The sequence below is a fragment of the Budorcas taxicolor genome, chromosome 10 (assembly GCF_023091745.1).
Source record: "Budorcas taxicolor isolate Tak-1 chromosome 10, Takin1.1, whole genome shotgun sequence".
In the NCBI taxonomy this organism is placed as follows: Eukaryota; Metazoa; Chordata; class Mammalia; order Artiodactyla; family Bovidae; genus Budorcas; species Budorcas taxicolor.
In genome coordinates, this window is record NC_068919.1 from 6,530,111 (window position 1) to 6,543,971 (window position 13,861).

The 13,861-nt window shown below is 40.9% G+C and overlaps 1 non-coding gene across 1 annotated transcript; it reads right to left on the reverse strand.

The window, feature by feature from the left end:
• Window positions 1-11,773: 11,773 nt before the first annotated feature.
• On the reverse strand, window positions 11,774-11,845 carry TRNAC-ACA (transfer RNA cysteine (anticodon ACA)). Its single transcript has one exon. It is a non-coding gene; the product is annotated as a tRNA-Cys (tRNA).
• Window positions 11,846-13,861: the final 2,016 nt, after the last annotated feature.

A 13,861-nucleotide genomic window follows, 5' to 3' on the forward strand; every position in this document is an offset into this window, starting at 1 on the left:
AGAGTAGGATGAACTCAAAGAGACCCAAAACAAAGATACATTATAGACAATTAAAAGATAAAGACAAAGAGAGAATCTTGAAAGCAACAAGAAACAACTCATTGCATACAAGGAATTCTCAATCAGATTGACAGGAGATTTCTCACCAGAAACTTTGAAGGCCAGAAAGACATATTCAAAGTGCTAAAAGAAATAAAGAATCCCATTTTTTGATTGGACCGTTTATTTTTCTGGAATTGAGCTGCATAAGTTGCTTGTATATTTTTGAGATTAGTTGTTTGTCAGTTACTTCATTTGCTATTATTTTCTCCCATTCAGAAGGCTGTCTTTTCACCTTGCTTATATTTTCCTTTGTTGTGCAGAAGCTTTTAATTTTAATTAGATCCCATTTGTTTATTTTTGCTTTTATTTCCAGAATTCTGGGGGGTGGATCATAGAGGATCCTGCTGTGATTTATGTCGGAGAGTGTTTTGCCTATGTTCTCCTCTAGGAGTTGTATAGTTTCTGGTCTTACATTTAGATCTTCAATCCATTTTGAGTTTATTTTTGTGTGTGGTGTTAGAAAGTGATCTAGTTTCATTCTTTTACAAGTGGTTGACCAGTTTTCCCAGCACCACTTGTTAAAGAGATTGTCTTTACTCCATTGTATATTCTTGCCTCCTTTGTCAAAGACAAGGTGTCCATATGTGTGTGGATTTATCTCTGGGCTTTCTATTTTGTTCCATTGATCTATATTTCTGTCTTTGTGCCAGTACCATACTGTCTTGATGACTGTGGCTTTGTAGTAGAGCCTGAAGTCAGGCAAGTTGATTCCTCCAGTTCCATTCTTCTTTCTCAAGATTGCTTTGGCTATTCGAGGTTTTTTGTATTTCCATACAAATTGTGAAATTATTTGTTCTTGTTCTGTGAAAAATATCGCTGGTAGCTTGATAGGGATTGCACTGAATCTGTAAATTGCTTTGGGTAGTACACTCATTTTCACTATATTGATTCTTCCGATCCATGAACATGATATATTTCTCCATCTATTAGTGTCCTCTTTGATTTCTTTCATCAGTGTTTTATAGTTTTCTATATATAGGTCTTTAGTTTCTTTAGGTAGATATATTCCTAAGTATTTTATCCTTTTCGTTGCAATGGTGAATGGAATTGTTTCCTTAATTTCTTTTTCTACTTTCTCATTATTAGTGTATAGGAATGCAAGGGACTTCTGAGTGTTGATTTTATAACCTGCAACTTTACTATATTCACTGATTAGCTCTAGTAGTTTTCTGGTGGAGTCTTTAGGGTTTTCTATGTAGAGGATCATGTCATCTGCAAACAGTGAGAGTTTTACTTCTCCTTTTCCAATTTGGATTCCTTTTATTTCTTTTTCTGCTCTGATTGCTGTGGCTAAAACTTCCAGACTTTTGGACTCAGAGGGAGAGGGAGAGGGTGGGATGATTTGGGAGAATGGCATTGAAACATGTATAATTTCATGTAAGAATCGAATCACCAGTCTATGTCCGATGCAGGATACAGCATGCTTGGGGCTGGTGCACGGTGATGACACAGAGAGATGTTATGGGGAGGGAGATGGGAGGGGGGTTCACGTTTGGGAATGCATGTACACCCATGGTGGATTCATGTCAATGTATGGCAAAACCAATACAGTATTGTAAAGTAAAATAAAGTAAAAAATAAATAAATAAATAAATAAATAATTTTTTAAAAAACCTCTAAAATAGCCCTGGCTTCTCGATTAAAACTGAACTATAATAAAGCATAAAAAAATAAAAAGAAATAAGAATCCTGTATCTATAGCAAAATTGTCCTTCAAAAGTTGGGAAGGAATTGAAATATTAATATTTTCAGATAAATACAAGCTGAGAAAGTTCATAACCACTAGATCTGCCCTGCAAAAAATGCTAAGGGGAGTCTTGCAGGTGGAAATGAAAACTAGCCAGTATCTTTATTTCTTCTTATATAAAGAAACAAATATGTTAATAAAAGTGAACACACGAGCAATTATAATTGCTATTATTATAACAAGTATTTATAACTCTACCTTTTGTCTTCTACATAGTACTGATACACTAAAAGTTAATACTTTTAAAATTAACAGTATTAATGTACACAATAAATAAAATGACATGTAGTCAGAGAAAGCCCCATTTGAAATGTAACTAAGATTAAGTACTTGGGAATAAATATAACAAGAAATTTATTACACACATACATACAGATTAAATACTCCTGAAAAACACAATAATCTTTACAGTGGGATGGCAAATCCATATGCAGAGTAACTATCCCAGAAAGAACAAACCACTGCCCTTTTATGATGGAATCTGTCCAGTGTAATCAATCTTCCACAAGGTAAGGGACCCTACGGAATGGTGTCATATCAAAGGCTCACTTGACTTCTTCTGTGGGTAGATTTGGCATTCTGTAGTATCTACAGCCAGATCAGCCTCGATAAATGGAAGCCTTTGTCTTTGTCAAGCACATACGTCATCCCCATCACTGCCACCTTGACCATTTGCTGCATGAGTCCATTGGCCAATGGTAGGAGGCTGACTGATGTCCACAGAGCTTTCTGCTGAGGTCACCCTTTGGTAAGCATTCACACAACATACAAATATCTTTGCATTCTGTGCCCATTAGAAGTTCATCCACATACTTCTCCTCCAGACTTGCCACTAACTTTCTAATCATGTCCCTTCCATGTTACCGACCATGTCACCAAACTTTTAGCCACAGCACCCAAGACAATATAGACCTAGATCTCCTGCTGTGTCTCCTCTCGTACAAAATTAACAATCAGACACGTTGTTCACATTTCTGTAAGACATCAAGACGTCTCATGTTTCAAAAAGAGGATTTCTCTTTACCACTCTGCCTCAAATCCAGCCCAGAACAGAGCTATACCACCATTCCTGTCTACTTTTGGGTGATACCTTCACATCATGTAAGTCAGTCATTTGTTTTCTTCTATCTCAGAAAACTGCAACTTGCCATAAGTTCATAGGTAAAGACTGGCGATGAAGAGAAGACGCTGTAGCAGGAATACAGGCTATGGGCATCTGAGCCTCTTTCTCATGTACTTTGTTTTTATTTGAACTTGGTCCCATAGATATCATTTCACTTGATGCTGGTTGTAAACACTGACAGTTTGATGCTGCTCTGAACCCCAACTTTATGGCTTTACAAGTTAGATAATACTCAGTTCATAATGAGCAGCTCAGTCCACATGGTGACAGGGTCAAATATTCAGTCTCTAGTAAGGCCTAGCAACAAGCCTGAAGCTGTTTCTCAAAAGAATAGTTATTCATGGAAGATACTGAGTCTTGGCTCAAAAATACTCAGGTCTGCATTATTCACCTTATAGGGGTATTCCAAAGGCTACCCTCACAGCATTTCTAATTGGATACTGTAAGGACCCTTGTTTACACCAGGTCATATAGTTCAAGAGGCAGAGCAGCTTGTACGGCAGCTCGTGCCAGCTGCAGAATTTTCTTTTGTTGGGATCCCTTTCAAGGCACTCAGTAAAGGGACTCAGATTACATACATGTTGCCTCCAAAATCTTTGTATCTTTTGCTTAGTAGTAGGAAGGACCAGGTCAGCAACTTGTTCTTTAGAAGATGTATATTGACAGGTCCTAGACCACTGAACTAGAAATTTCACCAAGGTAGGGAGACCCTGAAGCTTCGTGGAATGTCTTTCCTATCCTCTTATGTACAAGCGTCACTAATGCATTTAAAGCAGCTGCTACTTCCTGCTCACCAGATTCACTCAACGTAATGCTATCACAGTGTCCCGTAGAAGGAAAAGGTAATCAAACTCTCTGCAGACTCCAGTATAATTTAGGACTAGAGAGTTGATACACCCCTGAGTTAGGACAGTGAAGGTGTATTGCTGGCTTTGCTAAATGAAAGTAAATTGCCTCTGATGGTCTTTACCAACAGATAATGAGAAACAAACATTTGCCAATCAATAACTGTATACAAGGTGCCAGAAGAGGTAATGATTTGCTTCAGCAACAAAACCATATTTGGAACAGCACCTGCAATTGGAGTCACCACTTAATTAATTTTGTAATGAATATCTGCCATTCTCTGATCTGTCTTCTATACCGAAGGTGAGTTGAATGAGGATATGGCAGGAATCCACTCTGGCATCTTTCATGACCTCGATGGAGGCACTAATCTCTGCGGTCCTTCCAGGATTTTGATACATGTATCAATAAAGTTTGATATTTTCATTGGTAGACAGTCCTGTTGGCTTCCACTTGGTCTTTCCTATCACAACAGCCCTTGCTCTGTGGGTTGCATAACCCATGTAGGGATTATACGAGTTACTCAGTGCATATATGGCAACTCTGCATTTCAGAACAGGAAGTGAAGTGACCATGTGGTGGGTTCTGGGGCCCAGTAGGTACACAGTGGAATAGATATGAGCCAAAACATCGCTAATCACCCGATCTCTGGCTGGTGAACTGCAGCTATGTTTGAAGTCTTCAACAATGTCAGTTCAGAGGAAATTTCAAATCATCACCGAAAAGCATAATTATTTCCCCTTCCCCAATTTAGTGACCCTGGCAAATACTCACAGATTCCTTTGGGGAAGACTGGGGAGGAAGGTTAGGAATATACATTTTGGTGGTGAAGCAGAGGCCTCTTCAAGGGGATCCAGGTTCCTCTTCATCCAAAGAGTTTTGTGTCTATACATTGGCTCAAGTCTGGGAACTGATTGAAGGTTCATAATTTTCTGTTTTGATTCCCCGAGGTAGAGTCTCAGTCATTAAATCTAGAGCTTCTCTGCTTGTGCAGATCAAGTAAGACTTGGGTAGGCTGCCCACCTCCTTTAGTTTCAGAGGCGCCATAGTCAACTAGCTGATGTTGAAAATCTGTGATTCAGACTGCTCTGATGAGTGTTTTGGTTCTGTCCATACCTCTAGCCGTGCCCAGTTGTCTATGGTGATTAAGTGCCACCTCTTGGTCCCTACCACCACCCTACATCCTGTGATCCCTACTGCACTGGAGACCCCATTCAGTGGCAGCACTTCCTGTGGTAATTTCTGACTTTCAGAAAAAAGAGCAATCACAGAGAACTTCAAGGTTTCCAGGGTTTCCCTACATGAATCTTTTCTTCACATGGTGAGAAGTGTGTTCTCTGAACTCTCCTGGTGAGTATGAGCAACTCTTCAATGATAAACACATTCTTGCCTTCCAATATTCCTAAGCTTTTGGGTAACTTCCTGTACAGTATAGCAAGGAAGTTCTCTCATTTTCAACTTTGTTTAATCTGGGCTATTTGGAGTCCATAGTTCAGTCAACCCACCAAGCAAAATATCAGAGCTGCTCCTAGTCCCTCAAACTAAACACTGAATTTGTTATTAATGACTCAACCTGATCCAATTTCATATTCCTTCCACTTTGATCTTACACCCTCAAGATCTCACATATGTTCCATCCATATAACTTGGCAAAATCATAGCAATCATTTGGTATGTATCACACCTCATCATAGATCCCACTTTCTACCTCACCCTTTGGGGGTCTGCTGGAACTTAAGCTTGCTTATAGATCTAGATACAAGGAGAGGTTGGGGGGTGGGTAGGTCCTGAGGAAAATCAGTAGTGCCCTACAAGATAACTGCCTCAGACTGTGGGGGAAAGGTTGATCCTAACAGTAAAGATGGTTCAACAGAATTTAGACGTTCAGGTTCCAGCTTCATTGGACTAAGTCCCCTGATTTTAATAAAAGAGCCCCCGTGAAATTGATAAATTAATTTACATTGTAAATGAGCTGCTCACAGGACTAAATGTTAGGTCTGGTTTTCAGAAATCCTGGCCATGAGGGTTCAGGACAAAACTACATTCAGGACAGTCACAGAAACTTAGCACTTAGATATTAAACACTTGCCCATCCATTCTTATTCTATGCTTAGGGCTCACTTGGGAATCCTGTTTGCAATAAAGATGGTTGAAAGGCAAGCTGTTGGCACTCCTATTTCCCAATAACTCACATTTACTTCTCACAAGTGTGGTATCATAGTGGATTCTCAGTATAGACAGATTCAACCCATTTATGGGATTCAGCCTATAGATGATTCATCAAAGCCTGTAGGTGATGACTCACAGGGCAGTCTCTGAGAAAGATGATAGGAAGTGGCTGTGAGCTGCCCTTTCACATGCTTGTGACATTTTCTGCTTTTGAAAATATTTTTGCATCAATTATATCTCTTGAATTTGATTCAAGAGAATCAAAACCCCACTAAAATCAAGTGTCCCTAAATTGAAAATTGAGACACAGCAGTTAAGGGGTGATGACTGTTCTAAGCCACTGCATTTGGAGGTAGAGAAAACCATTCCAGAGTCTATTGTTATAGAATCCTTTGTGTCCAGGGAATACAGAAGGATTAGGAAGGAAAGGCTGTGCAGCTTGTGCAAGGTTATAAAGCAAATGGGATTTAAGCCTTGGCCCCCAAATCCTGCCCCTGTGCCCTATGAACCACTTCATACATTGCACACACACTCTATGTTACACATTGCACACTCCCACTCTGTCCCATCTGACCATCAACCTTCACCAGAGTCACCAGTCTCCTAAAAGATGGAGCTGCACATAAATTTCAGAAATAAGCAATATAAGTAAATCCCAGGATAAGCTGCTGAGGATAGCTGTTATAAATACAGGCTAAGTCAGAGCAAGTGAAATAGCTTTCTTAAAAAAAAAAAAGGAATCCACATGCCCCTGGGAGAGATTTATTTGGGGAAAGTGCAGTAATTGAGAATGTTAAATCTCTCTGTCTTAATAAATATCTATACATTAAAGATATCTCTGTATTAAATATCCATGTCTCAAATAATTCCTCTATCTAGATGCTTTTGTGATATTTATGAGGAGCTGATGTTCTAGAGGTCTGTCATTATTTCTGATTAGGTAAACCTCATAGTGTTCATTGGGCATTTTGACATTCAATGAGACCAGTTGAGACTCGGTGACCAATCAGTTTTTTTAAAGATAATTTGGTCTGATTAGCATATAACTGGCCAAGTGTTGAGTGAGAAAGCATTGCCTGGCTCTCATGAGAATGAGGTAAGTGTTCATCCAGAACTTTTTGGTTGGAGGTGTTGGTCTCAGCCATGCACACCTACCTGATGCCAGAAAGGGCAACAGGGTTCTTTTATGCCACAGTGATCGGTATCTCCATTGAAGGCTCCATTTAAGATGAAAATATGCAAGTCATGGGAGATTAAGGAGAAAAAAATATGAATATAAGCCCCAAGGACCTAAAATTATGTCATAATGTCTTTCACTATCATCATTCTACATTAATATGCCTTCAGTGCTTTAGGTAACAGTGTTTCTCTCTGGGGTCAACGGGGCTGGAGTTTCCATGGGGACTCACCTACTTTGTATAGAAACGTGACTCTACCAGAGGAGAGGAAGGCTCTCATTTTGACAGGATGATCGGCAACACCTAAGAGATGTAGGCTTTTCAGAGCAGAGAAGCCTGCAGGCCCTCATTTGTATGTTTCCTCCCTTGCCCATCCTGTTATGGAAAGGGGGCTGGTGAGACTCAGAGTCTCATCTGACAGCCACAGAGCGAGTGCTTATCTCCTCTGTGCAGATGGGCTGGTTCGTCTGGTATATACTCCATGGAGGAAGAGACATCTGGGGGCTTGCGAGTACCATTTAGCATCATTTCTTTGATAGGCAATTTGCCAAACCGTAACAAAATTAAAAAGCAGAAGATTAAATCAAACCCAGCGGTTCCACTTTTAGTAACTAATCCTAGCTGGATAAGCAGACTCATAAACAAACACAACAAATACTGTGGCATTGATTGAAATATAAGAAGTCTGGACCTAAATGTTCAACTTCAGAGACTGGTTAGGCAAAATCAATTCATTCACACTTTGGAATCCTATGAATTATAATTATTTTATGTGTGAAATAGAGTGATCTCCAAAGGATATTGCTTTGTAAAAAAAGAAAAAGAAAAATTGTATCACACTGTATTATACCTTCCAATTGGTAGAAGGTCACAGGTATGTATAGGACTTCAACTAATAGAAAATGAATATTCCTTTTTTTATTGAAGTATAGTTGATTTACAATGTTCTGTTAGTTTCTGGTATACAACAAAGTGACTGTTGTACTGAATATAGTTGCCTGTGCTATACAGTAAGACCTTGTGTTTATCTATTTTATATATTTTGTTACCTGTATTATGTCTCATCATTTATTTTACCTTTAAAATGTAAGTATATGTGTATCAGAATATACACGTGGAATCTTCTGCATGTGTAGAATCTCGCTGCAGGGCAACCCAAAATCTGAAGAAGGGAGTCAGGAGGAGAAACACTTTTGACTGGGTATGAAGCAGGGAGAAGCTGGGCTGCAAGGCAATTGCAACTGAGGCCAGAGCTGATGGATCCTGGCAGAGATCAGGACCTGCTATGGTCCATTCAGTTTATCCCAGAGTGAGGCAACTGGGGAAGCCTTTATATTCCGGTGTCAGCCAGTCATTTGGCATGAGTGTTCCTGCAAGGACCACCAGCCCACAACAAAGGGCCACTCCAGTGACAGATGAGGTCTGAATGGTCAATATCCACTCCGGCAGCTGCAGCCAGGCCACTGTCACTGTCATTTAATTTGGCCCTGTCTTTCAGTGGATTATATGAATCCCAAACTACTTTGCTTTTCTGCTGAGTTAAAGGGGTGGTCAGGTCTAAACACCAAAGTATCGTTCCAGGAAGGCTAACAAGCTCGGCATGAGGGAGCAGAACGTGGTGCCGACTCAGATCTGGTCACACCCAGCTGTGTGGCCTGAGTCCAGCGGCTGAACTTCTCTGGCCCTCAGTGCTGTGATTAGAGCACAGAGAGACTGTGCTGGTTTACTGCCCAGGTCCCAGCCCTCCCCATTTGCTGTGATTCCCTAGAACAGTCCGTTATTCCGGGACAGTGCACCATACTGACATCTATTGTGTTTTCAGAATGGCATCCATACATTTCTGCCCAAATAAATAAAAATGCTAACGCAACTGAGCCATTTATCAGAGCAACAAAGTCAGCTGTCAAGAGCATGGCCATGGGCTGTGATGTCATCTCAGCTGGCTGCTTTACCTGTCTGTTGGGTTCCTGGGAAATCTGGAAAGTTCTAAGAAGTATCCCAATTGGTGGAATGTTCATGAATAGCAGGACATCAACTAACAGAAAGTAAATATTTCTTTTTTGGGCATCAATGAAGTAAAAATTTATTTATTTTTAAAGATTTTGTATTGGACTATAGTTGATTTGATAACTCAGCTGGTAAAGAATCCGCCTACAATACAGGAGACCCTGGTTTGATTGCTGGGTCAAGAAGATCCCTTGAAGAAGGGAGAGGCTACCCACTCCAGTATTCTGGCCTAGAGCACTCCATGGACTATTCCATGGGGTCACAAAGAGTCAGACATGACTGGGTGACTTTCACTCTTTCACACATGTATCACTCTTTTTCAAATTCTTTTCCTACATAGCTTATTATAAAGGACTGAGCATAGTTCCATGTGCTATATAGCAGGCCCTTGTTGGTTATCTATTTCATAAGTGACAGTGATTGCATACTAATCCCAACCTGCTAATTTATCCCTCCTTCCACCTTTCCCCTTTGGTAACTATAAGTTTATTTTCTAAGTCTGTGAGTCTGTTTCTGTCTTGTAAGTAAGTTCATTTGAATCATTTTTTTGGATCCCACATGTAGGTGATATTAAATGATATTTGTCTTTCTCTGACTTATTTCACCTAGTATGATAATCTCTATGTCCTCCATGAATAGGACATCTGCTGCTGCTGCTGCTAAGTCACTTCAGTCGTGTCCGACTCTGTGCGACCCCATAGACGGCAGCCCACCTGGCTCCCTCGTCCCTGGGATTCTCCAGGCAAGAACACTGGAGTGGGTTGCCATTTCCTTCTCCAATGCATGAAAGTGAAAAGTGAAAGTGAAGTCGCTCAGTCGTGTCCGACTAGTAGCGACCCCACGGACTGCAGCCTACCAGGCTCCTCTGTCCATGGGATTTTCCAGGCAAGAGTACTGGAGTGGGGTGCCATTGCCTTAACTAATGGAAAATAAATATTCCTTATTTTATTGAAGCATAGTTGCTTTATTATGTTGTGTTAGTTTATGGAGTGCAGCAAAATGCTTCAGTTACAAGTATACTTTTTCATATATGTATTTATATGTATATTCTCTTTCATATTCTTTTTCACTTTGATATAAGATATTGACTATAGTTCCCTTGCTATACAGTAGGATCTTGTTGTTTATCGATTTTCTAGATAGTAGTTTGTATCTGCTAATCCCAATCTCCTAATTTCTGCCCCCTGCCACTTTTCCCCTTTTATTGTCACCCTGCTTATTTAACTTCTGTGCAGAGTACATCGTGAGAAATGCTGGGCTGGAGGAAGCACAAGCTGGAATCAAGATTGCCGGGAGAAACATCAATAACCTCAGATATGCAGATGATACCACCCTTATGGCAGAAAGTGAAGAGGAACTAAAAAGCCTCTTGATGAAAGTGAAAGAGGAGAGTGAAAAGGCTGGCCTAAAGCTCAACATTCAGAAGACGAAGATCATGGCAGCTGGTCCCATCACTTCATGGCAAATAGATGGGGAAACAGTGGAAACAGTGTCAGACTTTATTTTTGGGGGCTCCAAAATCACTGCAGATGGTGATTGCAGCCATGAAATTAAAAGACGCTTACTCCTTGGAAGAAAAGTTATGACCAACCTAGATAGCATATTCAAAAGCAGAGACATTACTTTGCCGACTAAGGTCCGTCTAGTCAAGGCTATGGTTTTTCCTGCGGTCATGTATGGATGTGAGAGTTGGACTGTGAAGAAGGCTGAGCGCCAAAGAATTGATGCGTTTGAACTGTGGTGTTGGAGAAGACTCTTGAGAGTCTCTTGGACTGCAAGGAGATCCAACCAGTCCATTCTGAAGGAGATAAACCCTGGAATTTCTTTGGAAGGAATGATGCTGAAGCTGAAACTCCAGTACTTTGGCCACCTCATGCGAAGAGTTGACTCATTGGAAAAGAGTCAGATGCTGGGAGGGATTGGGGGCAGGAGGAGAAGGAGACGACAGAGGATGAGATGGCTGGATGGCAGCACAGACACAATGGTTGTGAGTCTGGGTGAACTCCAGGAGTTGGTGATGGACAGGGAGGCCTGGCGTGCTGCGATTCATGGGGTCGCAAAGAGTCGGACATGACTGAGCAACTGAACTGAACTGAACTGAACTATAAATTTATTTTCTATTCCTCTTTAAGTAAGTTAATTTGATTTTGGAGCCAAATTGGTTGTGTTGGCCAAATTATCTGTTTCTGGTCCAATTAAAAGCAAGGATTTTCATCTCTTGCTGGTGAGTGAGGGTCAAGAGAAAATGGCACTAGCTTCAGCTTGTTATTTTAGCCATTTTGGAAGGGGGAGACTATTTAGGGAGGGGGCAGGGAAGTCTCTGATATAGACTGCAGCTCAAAAGAGCATCAAGTTCACCTACCTCATTAAAAGTGACTCAAATGCATTCCATTTTATGGCTGAGTAATATAAAGTAATATAGCTGAGTATATATGTATATATATCACAGCTTAGTTACCATTCATCTGACAATGAATCTAGGTTACTCCCATGTCCTGAAAGTGAAGTTGCTCAGTCGTGTCCAACACTTTGCTCCTCCGTGCATGGGATTTTCCAGGCAAGAGTACTGGAGTGGGTTGCCATTTCCTTCTCCAGGGGATCTTCCCAACCCAGGGATTGAACCTGGGTCTCCCGCATTGTAGGCAGATGCTTTACCATCTGAGCCACCAGGGAAGTTACTTCCATGTCCTAGTTACTGTAAATAGTGTTGCTATGAACACTGGGGTATATGTATCTTTTTCAATTATGGCTTCTTCCAGGTGTATGCCCAGCAATGGCATTGCTGGGTCATAAGACAGCTTTATTTTTAGTTCTTTAAGGAATTGCCACACTATTCTCCATAGTGGCTGTATTAATTTACGTTCCCACCAACAGTGAAAGAGGGTTCCCTTTTCTCCACCCCCTCTCCAGCATTTATTGTCTGTAGGTTGTTTGATGATGGCCATTCTGACCAGTGTGAGATGATACCTCATTGTAGTTTGGATTTGCAGCCATGAAATTAAAAGAAGCTTACTCCTTGGAAGAAAAGTTATGACCAAGCTAGATAGCATATTCAAAAGCAGAGACATTACTTAGCCAACAAAGGTCCATCTAGTCAAGGCTATGGTTTTTCCAGTGGTCATGTATGGATGTGAGAGTTGGACTGTGAAGAAGGCTGAGCACCAAAGAATTGATGCTTTTGAACTGTGGTGTTGGAGAAGACTCTTGAGAGTCCCTTGGACTGCAAGGAGATCCAATCAGTCCATTCTAAAGGGATTCAGTCCTGGGTGTTCTTTGGAAGGAATGATGCTAAAGCTGAAACTCCAATACGTTGGCCACCTCGTACGAAGAGTTGACTCATTGGAAAAGACTCTGATGCTGGGAGGGATTGGGGGCAGGAGGAGAAGGGGACGACAGAGGATGAGATGGCTGGATGGCATCACTGACTCGGACGTGAGTTTGAGTGAACTCCAGGAGTTGGTGATGGATAGGGACGCCTGGCGTGCTGCAATTCATGGGGTCGCAAAGAGTCGGACACGACTGAGCGACTGAACTGAATAAGCTATCCTAAGCATCTTTTCATGTGTTTATTAGCCATCTTTGTAGAAATATCTGTTTAGGTCTTCTGCCCATTTTTTGATTGTTTTTCTGGTATTGAGCTGTGCGAACCTCTTATATACTTTAGACATTAATCCTTTGCCAGTTGTTTCATTTGCTATTATTTTCTCCCATTCTGAGGGTTACCATTTCACCTTGTTTATAGTTTCCTTTTCTATGCAAAAGCTAGAGCCTATTATACAGAGTGAAGTAGGTCAGAAGGAGAAAAACAAGCATCATATATTAATGCATATATATGGAATCTAGAAAAGTGGTACTGATTAATCTATTTGCAGGGCAGCAATGGAGACACAGACACAGAGAACAGGCTTGTGTGGGCACAGTGGGGGATGGAAAGGGTGGGATGAGCTGAAAGAGTAATATTGAAACATATACATATACCAATTATAAAATAGATAGCGAGTGAGAATTTGCTCTATGATGCAGGGAGCTCAAACCCAGTGCTCTCTGACAACCTAGAAGAGTGAGATGGGGTGGGAGGTGGGAGAAGGTTCAGGAGGGAGGAGACGTCTGTGTACCTGTGGCTGACTGATGCTGATGTATGGCAGAAACCAACACAATATTGTAAAGCAACTATCCTCCAATTAAAAAAATGTTTAATCAGTTTTAGGACTATCAGGAATAGGACCTCCTATCCTGGCTGGCTCTGTGAGCTTGTGAAGGCCATAAGGCAAATGGGGCTGATCTCTCCTGTCTTTCTGAACTCACTCCCCAGTCTGGATTTCATGGCATTTCTGGGTCTTATGGTTAGAGGTCCACATCTGACTCATTGTTCCTTCCTCCACTTGGCATTTTGGTCTCTCTAGAAATTTTTTTTTTCAATCTGTGATTTAGACTTTTTTCTTGTAATAGAACTCATTTTAGCCTCACCATAGCCAAGGAGGATTGTAATGGATGTCAGCCAGGACCAAGAAATAGCATCTTTAATAGACAAGGATGCGGTAGTTCTGGTCTTTGGAGTTTGCTGACCTAATGAAGAGCGGTGACTGCAGAAGTGAACCTTCTTAGTGAAGAAACAGCACTAACAATATTAACCAACAGTATACTTCTCCAGTGAAACGTTTATTTTGAGGGTTTTCTATGGAACAGTTT